Source organism: Puma concolor, chromosome D3, assembly GCF_028749965.1.
Source record: "Puma concolor isolate L17-30 chromosome D3, mPumCon1.1.hap2, whole genome shotgun sequence".
NCBI classification, from domain to species: domain Eukaryota; kingdom Metazoa; phylum Chordata; class Mammalia; order Carnivora; family Felidae; genus Puma; species Puma concolor.
This window is the reverse complement of record NC_141678.1, coordinates 34,522,212-34,532,779: the sequence shown is the minus strand read 5'-3', so window position 1 is coordinate 34,532,779 and position 10,568 is coordinate 34,522,212. Positions and strand designations below refer to the sequence as shown.

The 10,568-nt window shown below is 46.0% G+C and overlaps 1 long non-coding RNA gene across 1 annotated transcript; it reads right to left on the bottom strand.

Annotated features, from left to right (window-relative positions):
• Nucleotides 1-1,603: 1,603 nt before the first annotated feature.
• Nucleotides 1,604-10,112, bottom strand: LOC112868407 (uncharacterized). Its single transcript, XR_015242718.1, has 4 exons — nt 9,846-10,112; nt 7,009-7,163; nt 3,439-3,651; nt 1,604-1,916 (listed from the first exon to the last, which is right to left on the bottom strand). It is a non-coding gene; the product is annotated as an uncharacterized LOC112868407 (long non-coding RNA).
• Nucleotides 10,113-10,568: the final 456 nt, after the last annotated feature.

Below are 10,568 nucleotides of genomic sequence, written 5' to 3'. Positions count from 1 at the left end.
AAACAGCTTTAATTGTTAAATGCATCTTAGATCATACTTATGTTCCGAAATGGAACATTCTCGTGGTCAGGGTGGAAACTTCCTGGGAAGGGGATGATGGTGGGCAAAGAGTTGGGGTTGCAGCATAGAGTTGGAAGGGGATTCCTTTGGTCAACTGCTTCCAGACTTTTCCTTTGGTGGCCTTGGACGTGGTGCTCTCAGTCTAGTCTGGCACTTCCCTTCAAGAGACAAGCTGCCCAAGATGGCTTGGCAATGCCAACAGGTTCCCAGACTTGGGACACAGTGATGAGGAGCTCTGTCTGCTTCCATGCAATAATAAAGATCCCTAAGTTACGCTGCTTCTGAATTGGCCATCTTAAGTTTGTCTCATCCCACCTCCTTTCCTGCACAACCTGCCTATGTATCCTCACTGCCCGCCTCCAAATATATTGGTGCCATATAATGACTAAACGAATCCCGGTTTAGCCTCATTTAGACGTAGCCTGTGAGATGCACTTGCTATCAAATCACATGGGGAGATTTGCTCTGCTCCTGTGCTTCAGGTCTCAGGGGCTGCCTCCTCTTTCCCTCTTCATGCTTCCTTATCACTTCCGCTCTTCTCCATATCACTGGGCCAACATGAGCAGCATAAAGGATGATGGATTCGAGAATTGACCTTGAACAACAGGAGTGTGGACTGCGCGGGCCCACTTATACATGGATTTTCCCCATAAATATAGTACAGTGTTGTAAATGTATTTCTTCTTTATGATTTCCTTAATGACATTTTCTTTCCTCTACCTTACTGTAAGACTACAGTATAGAATACACATAACACACAAAATACCTGAGTCGACTGTTTCTGGTGTTAAGTAAGGCTTCTGATCAAGAGTAGGCTATTAAGGGGCGCCTGGGGGGGCTCAGTCAATTAAGCGTTTGACTTCGGCTCAGGTCATGATCTTGCGGTCCGTGAGTTCGAGCCCCGCGTCGGGCTCTGTTCTGACAGCTCAGAGCCTGGAGCCTGCTTCGGATTCTGTCTCCCTCTCTCTGCCCCTCCCCTGCTCACACTCTGTCCTTCTCCCTCTCAAAAATAAACATTAAACCAAATTGAGTAAGCTATTAGTAGTTAAGTTTCGGGGGGAGCCAAAAGTTAGATGCAGATTTTTGAGTGGGAGGGGGTTTGTGCCCCTAACCCCTGCGTGGTTCAAGGGTTAAGTAGTTAGAATCCTCCAGGTTATGTTCATTTCCTGGACACTGGAAAAGTGAGTGATATGAGGTGGGGACTTCTTAAATTTCCTCTAGCCAAGTCTGGTCTCACTTTTGTCTTTATAGCTGTTTTCTAGAGATAGCTCTCTGCTTCTCCCTGTATTACTCTTTCAGACCCACTTCATATCCTGTGTGTGCAATCTTGAGTGAACTCTATTCCTTCTCCATTCCATCCAGTTCAACCCTGTCTAGTTCAATTAATCCCAAACCAAGTGCTGTCAGCATTGGGAGCCAGCCACTGGGGCTATTTGGTCTCTGCCTTTGGGAGCTCAATTAACCATTGTAGCAATTTGTTAGTATGAATTTAACCCATGTTAATTTAGAAAACCTGAAAGCTAGAGCAAAGCACACCAAAAAATGGAAATAAAAATCACTTTTAATCACATTCAGAGATGACACCATGATAATTTTACTTTATACAGATGGGCATGTATATAGTACATACACGCAAATTTGGATTCTGATGTTCTAATTACATGTTCATTACACACGGCCTCGCATCATTTCCTCCTGCTTTATTTGTAAGAGTTCTGTTGGGACAAGGAGGCACAACACATTCTTCGCTTTTTGGAGTCTCAGTTTCTCCCAGGTCCAGGGCGTGTTGTCGGTCCACACAACCACGCAGGGGAGACTAATCATCTCCTACAGCCTGGCTTGCTGGGAGAACCATCCTGTTAACCAGATAAAGGGTTAACCAGAGCAGAGTGTCAAAGGGCTCTCAAAAATGCAGCCCCTTTGCAGAGGGGCCTCAAAGCCTCTTCCCGAAGGAGGGAAGGAGCGGGCAGTTAAGAGGAGCCTTATCTGTGAGAGCGATCATCAGGAAAAGTTGTACGTTTTCTGCACTACAAAGGCGCTGCTTTCTTCTCTTCGGCTCTGACTGGAGCTCTTGAGATTGAAGAAAACTGTTGGCCACAGTTCTAAAAACTCCAGATAAAGGCTTTGATTTGTTAATTAAATTTTTACTATCTGCATTTGATATCTCAGCCAAATTGTATCCGCCGCAGGAACAACAAGAAAGTCCCTCACTTCAAAGGGGCGCCCACTCGGTGACCTGTAATTATGGAATTTACTGCGGGGTGAAGCGTTGTCTGGGGTGCACCTGCCTTCCTAGAGCCCTCCACGCGGCCCCCCAGGGACAGCAGCTCTTTCTGGCCCTGGCTCCTAGCAAAGGCACGGGGGCGGAGCCAGCACACCTGCCCGCGCTGGGCGGTGGGACCCTAGTGAGGAGCAGGTGTCAGTCGGGGGGCCCCACCTCGTCCAAACGCGTCTCGGCCCCGCCCACAGACAGCCCCCGCCCACCCTGAAAGCCTCCTGGACGCCTTGGGGAAACATGGCTTGTTTAATGAAAAAATTGAAAGGCCGGAGCCACTCTGGCTGCTGGTCCCAGGCAGAGTCTTTTCCTTTCCTGTGAGCTTGACCAGAATCTCCCTCTGCTTGGCAGGGGCCACACCACCATCAGGCCCTTTCATTCCCTCTGTGGCGTGGATATTATTAAAGGATATTTAGAGGTCCCTATACAGGGCTGCTTCCGCAGACCTTTCCCCATTCAGCACTGGTCATTTCTTACACGTATATAATCGAAACCTGCAGATTTCCTTTATAGGCGGCCCTCTCCGGTGCTTGGCATAAGCTTTGCCTTGGCCATAAGCAGAGTAGAGCCAAGTTTTGAGCTACCTTAAGCAATCCCGTAGGACTTTCTAGTGGACCACTTCCAATGCAAGCTTTGGTGTTACTAGTTTTTCCTATTGTCCTTCATTTTTGTTTTTAAAATTCAACGTTGGTACCATTGTGTTAGATACAAAGTGGCCTCCAACCCATTTACGAAAGATGCAGAAGTATATGGTAAAAAGTACAACATTCAATTAAAACTACTTGGGGTCCATACAATTTTCACACAGTGGGTTCGGATAGATTTTTTTTCCACCTCTCAGATGAAAGTCCTGGTTGTTTTGACTCAGGGTGGACCCAATCATGACTGCAGACTGATCTGTATAAGGGGGAATTTATGCCTACAAGAGGAAGGAAGGGGGAGGAAAGGACACTTTCTAGTGACCGTATGCTTTATCAAAGGGTGCGATCTAACCTGACATAAATAGACGTTGAGCTGTTGGCCTGAGTTTGAAAACGCAGGCTTGCTGATACTCAGACTTGTTCCAAGTCATCTTATCTCTCTTACCAACGGGTGCTACTTACCAGCCTCCCTTTGTTGCCTGGGCTCTCTTCGGAGGAGGAATCTGCTTTCGTTCGCTCCTGCCGGGCTCTTTCTGAACAGTGGCATCTGAGTATCACTGGAAACGTTTCACCAAAAAAGGATCTTAATGGTGTCGGCATATTCTAAGGTAGACCTTGCCACTCTGAGAACCTTCTAGAAACCACGAACTCTTTGTTATATCCTTGTCTGGAAGCCTAAAAGAGAACACACGGCACCACGTCAGGGAACCACAGAATTTAAGAATTTATCACGAAGAAGAGAAACCAATGGCAAGATGGCAGCAGTAGGACTGGGAAAGGGTGTATATGACATCATGACATTCAATGTCTTATAGACCAAAGCCAATAATAATCTTTTTTGGATCATTAAAATGGTGCTTTCACTTCTGATGTTTATTAACACTTATACATTGCAGGCTCCGTACTGAGGAAACTCCTCCTGTATATTACTCCATTTAATCCTGACAACAACTTTGTGAGCCAGGTGATATTATAGCCAACGAACAAACAAAGGCTTGGAAAGGCCGACTTCTGACAAGGTCGCATGATGCCAAGGTTTGATCCCACGTATAGTCGGTACCTTTCTCTTCCATATTACACTATTCCCTAAAATGGACAGACTAGCCTTCATGGGAAATAAGGGTGTCTTTTGGACGCAATAAAATGTCAGAGGGTTGAGTTCCTCTTTGCTGAATGCTTTCTGAAGGGTTACAGAATGTAGGAGTAGCCAAGGTCACATTTGACCCAATATTGGAGGACACGTACTATTGTTTTCTAACCAATTAACTTCATAAGCCCAGGAATTTCTGCTCCTCTCCCCCAGATAATAATGTTTATAATTTGTGTGTAACCTACGAGAGATTTCTTTTTGCCAAAGTCAAGAAATAATAGATAACTTCAGATCTACAACAACAAAAATCACAGAAGGACTACTTACAGGAATGAAGAGAGGAGAATACAACAGCCCCACATTCAAAAGCTCAAGAGAAAAATAAACATGTCTTTTTAAAAATGTGCATAGAGTTGAGAGGCCATAAGCTAGAGAAATGAAGATTATGCTATAACATTTAGTCTACTGGTGGCCCCCAAACATCTTCCTGTAATTATTGGAATGAAATGAAGAGTGCCTTCAAAACCACATATGGAAACAGATGTATCTGGTGTGCTTTGCATCGTGAACGTTTCTTGTGGCTCTGAGTCCAGAGGTGGGTTAACTAATTATGCCTGTTGTGAGCTAAATGTAAATATTAGAATTGTGTTCATCCAAAGCCTGCCCATACGCTCTTACACATCACCCTGCATGATTCAACAAGGATGCATGGCACGCAGGCAAGGTCAAGGACGCAGGGACTCCTGAGGTGAGGCTCTGTCTCCAAACACCTGAGAAGAGACACTTTCTCTAGAGGATTTTTACCATATGACACCACCCAGTGAAGGGGACAGCTGGCTTTTCCTGGGTCCCTTTCCCTTCCATTTGTCCCTAAAACAAATATGGACAAAACAACTCATAACTGAAAATTGTCATGTCTTTGGGCAGGGGAGGTGCTTTATGGAAACTGACCTGGTCTCCTGTATTCTTTTGCGACCACCACGAGGGGAATTGGTCACATATTCATATTATTTCTAATTTATGATCTTAGGTGACACTTTGGTTTAAGAGGAATAAGAGATCAGAGCTGCTGCAGAGTTAAAGTATAATGGTAGCGATTATTCCCATTATCTATTTGTGATCCCCATATTCTACTTCTCACTCAACCCTGGGGGATTGAGGAGGTCTAAGAATCATGTGATTATCTCCTGCCCCATCAGAGAAAAATCTGCTTTAACTGCTGTCATTCATGCTTCACAAAACGTCACGAAAACTTTGGGGTTATTTGACATGAGTTCTGGTTTCTTACCGGTCTGGGGGCTCGGAGATAACAACAGACCACTCGATTAAGATTTGTATCCTCCATAAGTGCTAGAAAACAAAGTTAAAAGTCCTTTGAAGTCTGTCTAGTCATCAGCTCTTGAATGGCCAGGATGACAAATTAAGACGGATACGGATGGTCCAGGATCAATGTCAACAGGGCTGATAACCTTCATCCGCTCTCTGTGTCTCCAGGGTCTTTCATGAGGTGATCTGAATGTTCCAATAAAACGTGGCAGTGGACTGCTTCCAGATGCTCTTCTTCCAAGTTAAAGGCAAGCTGGAGGCTCTATCCTGCAGAGGATGTACCTAGCACAGGACTTCTTGACTCTCTTTTTCATTCTAGGGAACAAGTTAATGAAAACCGCATATGTGTGTTTTGACAGATCTTGCAATTCACATCAGTTTGGCATATGCGGGCTAGAGGTGACTCAAAGCTCCTTTAACACGAGGCTTGGGGAACTCCCCATCTTCAGCCTTCGTTCCTGATGACTGTAGAAAACAATTAGCCGATTGGACAGGAAATTCCTGCACAGACCATCTGAATGGGTCAGTGCAAATGGGAGGAACATGCAAACTTGGTTTGCTCATAAAAAAGAGAACAGATCACAGTGGAGGCATATGTGTGGAGAAGCCAGGGCAGTGCTGATGGGAGAAGGCGTGAGGTAGCACAGCTCTGAGCTTTCAAGGGAAGGAGGATGAGAGCATTAAGGCACAGAAGGTGAGCTAAGCAAGTTGTGCCTCCCTGGATCAGCAATGACGCAGCCCTGTGTCCTGGAGAAGCCAGGTACCCCCGGCACCCTCTGCCACACGTGTCTGGGTGGGAATCCCTACCCTGCCACTTAGGTGTCATAAGACTTTGGGCAAGGTCATCAATGGTCAGATTGAGTTATTTCCCTATCTGATAAACAGGGGCTGGTGGCAATGTCCACTGCATAGTGGTTATTAAGAGGATTAAATGAATTAGTATGTATATGTCCTGAGAAGACTTTCTGCTGTGTGCTTGTTGCTTTTATGTTCATTATTATTACCAGATAAGAGACTGAATCTGTTTCTCGTGAACTTTTAATATCTCCTTAGCATGCCCTTCTGTTGATCGGAGAATCGATAGGGTAAAAGCAGACCTCTATGGCAATCTGCCAAACGCACCACCATTGTCCCATCTAGATTTGGAGGGAACGACACGAGACAGGTGCACTGCGTGTTGAGCGAATACGGGGTATGGAGTGTCTCCACCAGAGGGTCTATGTGTGGACCCTGAGAGGCCATCAGGACACAGCCTTTGGCTCTCCCTGGAGCCAGTAAGGTGAAGAGCAGGAGTTCACATCTCAACTCTAGCTGTGTAACCTGGCACTTTACCAGCCGGTGCTCTAGGTTCCTCACCAGGAAAATAAGAGTAATAAATAGCGTTTCCCTCCGGGGGCACTTAGGGGGATTATGGGAGTTCATACACGTAAAACACCTAGAATAGTACTTGACATACTGTAAGCACCATATGAATGTTAAGTATCCCTATTATTATTTTTATTAACGGCAAACAGGGACCCAGGTTCTTGGGGACATAGCCTCTGAACGCCAAGTGGGAGAGCTAGTATTCACTTATTGATCAGCCATTTAAAAATCTAACATTTAAAAGTACTTACTCCACCAGAGACTCTGCTAGGCTGTGCGTACAGAAGTTAATGGGACTCGGGCCTTTGAGTAGCACCGGAGATGGGGGGAGAGGGTAGAGCTGGTTTCACCGAGGGGATGATGAGCTGGTTCTTACACAATGGCAGGTGTGCACCAGGCAGGGAGGCTGAGAGAAAAGAGGTGAAAACGATAGAGCGCATTAGGGTTTGAGGAAAAACAATTGTTTGTTAGGGCCAAAGCATGGAGTGGATGATAAAAGGTGATGAGGATGGGGAAAGAGAAGAGCCAGCTCAGTGGAGCATCTTTTTTTTTTTTAATTTTTTTAAAATTTTTTTAACGTTTTTTATTTATTTTTGAGACAGAGAGAGACAGAGCATGAACGGGGGAGGGGCAGAGAGAGAGGGAGACACAGAATCGGAAACAGGCTCCAGGCTCTGAGCCATCAGCCCAGAGCCCGACGTGGGGCTCGAACTCATGGACTGCGAGATCGTGACCTGAGCTGAAGTCGGACGCTTAACCGACTGCGCCACCCAGGCGCCCCCAGTGGAGCATCTTTATGCCACATAGAGGTTGACCTTGTCCTGAGGCAATGGAAAGTCATCAAGGGCATTTAGAGGAGAGACATCACATGCTCAAGGTTCTGATTTGGAGTTAGTACCAAAAATGAGGCTGGAAGCAGGGAGAAGCAATGAGTCTAGGAGAGAAGGCAGCTTGACTGGACCAAGGCAATTGCATCAGGGGAAGGGGGCAAATTCAAGAGATATTTACGAGAAAAGGGAGATGTGGTTTCATGAGTAAGACGAATGAGAGAGAGACAGACAGAGACAGAGAGGGAGGGAGAAATCAAAAGTAAATTTCAGGTTTATGAAGAGGGATTAGTGAGTTTGTTTATTTATTTATTTATTTGTTTGTTTGTTTATGTTTTTATGTTTTTACTGCGTGGTGGCATTGGGAATAATTCAGAGGCAGTGAACTTTCAGAATGCTGAGTCTGATTAAAGTAGGCATTAATCGGGGCGCCTGGGTGGCGCAGTCGGTTAAGCGTCCGACTTCAGCCAGGTCACGATCTCGCGGTCCGTGAGTTCGAGCCCCGCGTCGGGCTCTGGGCTGATGGCTCAGAGCCTGGAGCCTGTTTCCGATTCTGTGTCTCCCTCTCTCTCTGCCCCTCCCCCGTTCATGCTCTGTCTCTCTCTGTCCCAAAAAAATAAATAAACGTTAAAAAAAAAAAAATTAAAAAAAAAAAAATTTAAAAAAGTAGGCATTAACATCGGATCATCCTAGGCTGGAGAACTACTTTTCAGTTCTTGAGTCTCCAGTTCTTAGGGGAGCCCTTCTCCTGCCCCCATGAAGTATGCATGGCCATATGACTTCTTCAGGTTAACAACAGAACATTTTACTGCTAGCGCTCTTGTGTGTTCCTTTCCCTCCTCCTGCCATGGGAATGATGAGAGCCAAGAAGATATGGAATGTCCTAAGATTGGGCAAAACATGGGGGGCAGCTGCCGTGGACAGTCACCTAGACCTGCAGAGGACTTTGCATCAGTGAGAAATAAACTCTTGTTTTGTTGAGCCGTTGAATGGGAAGGAGGGAGAAGATTTTTACTGCGGACTTAGAGCTGGCCCGGAGTCACGGTGTTCTTTTTTCTCTCTGTGTGGAATCAGTGGGATTTCATAAGTTTGCTGATAAAGTTATAGTATTTTAAAAATCCTCAGAGACTGAAGTTTTTACCCCTAGGAATAGCAGCCAGGTGGTAGAAAAATCTGGAACACAGCAGATTCTCAACAAACGTTCCCCCCTCCCTTTTTTTTCCAAGTTCCAACTAATACTTATCTGTTCTGACCAGAGAGAAGTACCTTTCCTCCCTTTGCCCAGACGTAACAAGTGCTGGTTATATAGTCTTTATTTGTATGTTTCCATATATTTACTGTTTACTATCTCTGGCCTTCCATCTGGGAATATTTCCTTCTGCCGGAAGAGAGCCTCTCAATATTTCATTTAGTGTGGGTCTACTTGCCACTTGCATACTTTGGCATCTGTTGGCATAAAAGTGTCTTTATTTAACTTTTACTCTTAACGAACATTTTCCCCAGGTGCAGTGTGCTACTTCCTCTCGCTTTTTGTATATATCATTCTGCCTTCCATTGTTTTTGTCAAAAATCAGACGTGAGTCTAGTTACTGCTTGTCAAAAATTATTTCGCCTTTTTTCCTCTGGCCGTTGGTCAGATTTCCTTTTTGTCTTGTTCTGGTGTTCTGTAGTTTTAGGGTTCATAAATAATCACTAATTAAGCAATTCATCATTCTCTTACTTAAAAAATATTTACCGAGCACATCCCCCACAGCTTGACATCTAGCAGGGAGAAAAGACCAGACAGTCGGCAAGCTTAGTGTGGAGGATCACCGCGACCCTGGGGGCAAGCCCGGGTGCTTTGGGAAGATATGCTTCCGGGGTTGTGTTTTCGCCAAGCTCTGAAGGACCCAGTAGGGGATCAGCAGGTAATAATCAGTAAGGGATGAGCAGAAGCTAGAGAGAGAGAGAGAGAGAGAGAGAGAGAGACAGTGGTTCTGAATGTAGGGTCTGGATGCAAGGCTCCAAAAGAAGAGGGCCCGAGGGGCTTCGTGAAATTACAAGTAGGTCGGAGTGCCGTACAGCAAGAGGGTGTGGGCCATGAAGAAGAGTGGCCAGGCACGAGGCTTGCTTATCAAATGCCCCCCTCTGGCTGCAGTGTCTGTTTTCAGCTTTAGACAGATGTTTACTTTCTACATGACATCTCTCCTAGGATGATTCAAACCCTCTCGAGCTCAGCTTGTCCAAGGATCTGGCTGGTATTTCCCCAACCTCAACCTCACCTGGAATGCCAGCCATGTTGGTTCAGTTGCGTGCAATGGAGAAGAGGGCATCGTTCTCTGTGTGGCCCGGTGGCCCGGTGTGATTTTGGCCCTCCTCATCGCTGTGGTCTTAGCTCACACCGAACATCGTCTTGTCCTCTCCACTCCAGCTGTGGGGGCCTTGTTTTCAGTTTCTCAAGCACATGCTCCCTCCTAATCAGATAGATCTTATAATTGGTGTTCCCGCTGCTTTCTGGAAAGCTCCTACCTCCACCTCATCACTTCCTTGGGGAAGCCATGCAGCCCTCCCCCCATACTCATTCTCATTCTGTATCACATTTCCTGTCACAGTGCACGCACAGCTTGGGATTGGGCGTTGACGGGTGTGGCTCTGTGTGTGGTGCTGAATCCCCCGCTAGCCGAGTTTCAGGAGGGCAGAGACCACATGTGCCCTGTTTATTCTCAGGACCTGGCACGGAGAACCTACTCGATAAATCCTTGTTGAATGAGTGCCCCGTAGCTCTATTAAGGAGTCTGTGTATTATCTGTAGGGCATGGAGGAACCACCAGTGTTGCAAAAGGGAGGATGATTTCATGAGAGGTTTTGCACTGGGAAACCCACTTTTGACTACCCAGTGGACCAAGCATTGGATTGGGCCAAACCGAAAGGGAAAGAGCCTTAAGGGTTGTGATACGGGTACCTGTCTGAGAGACAGTAGCAGTGGCTGTAGAGAAGAGGCTGGC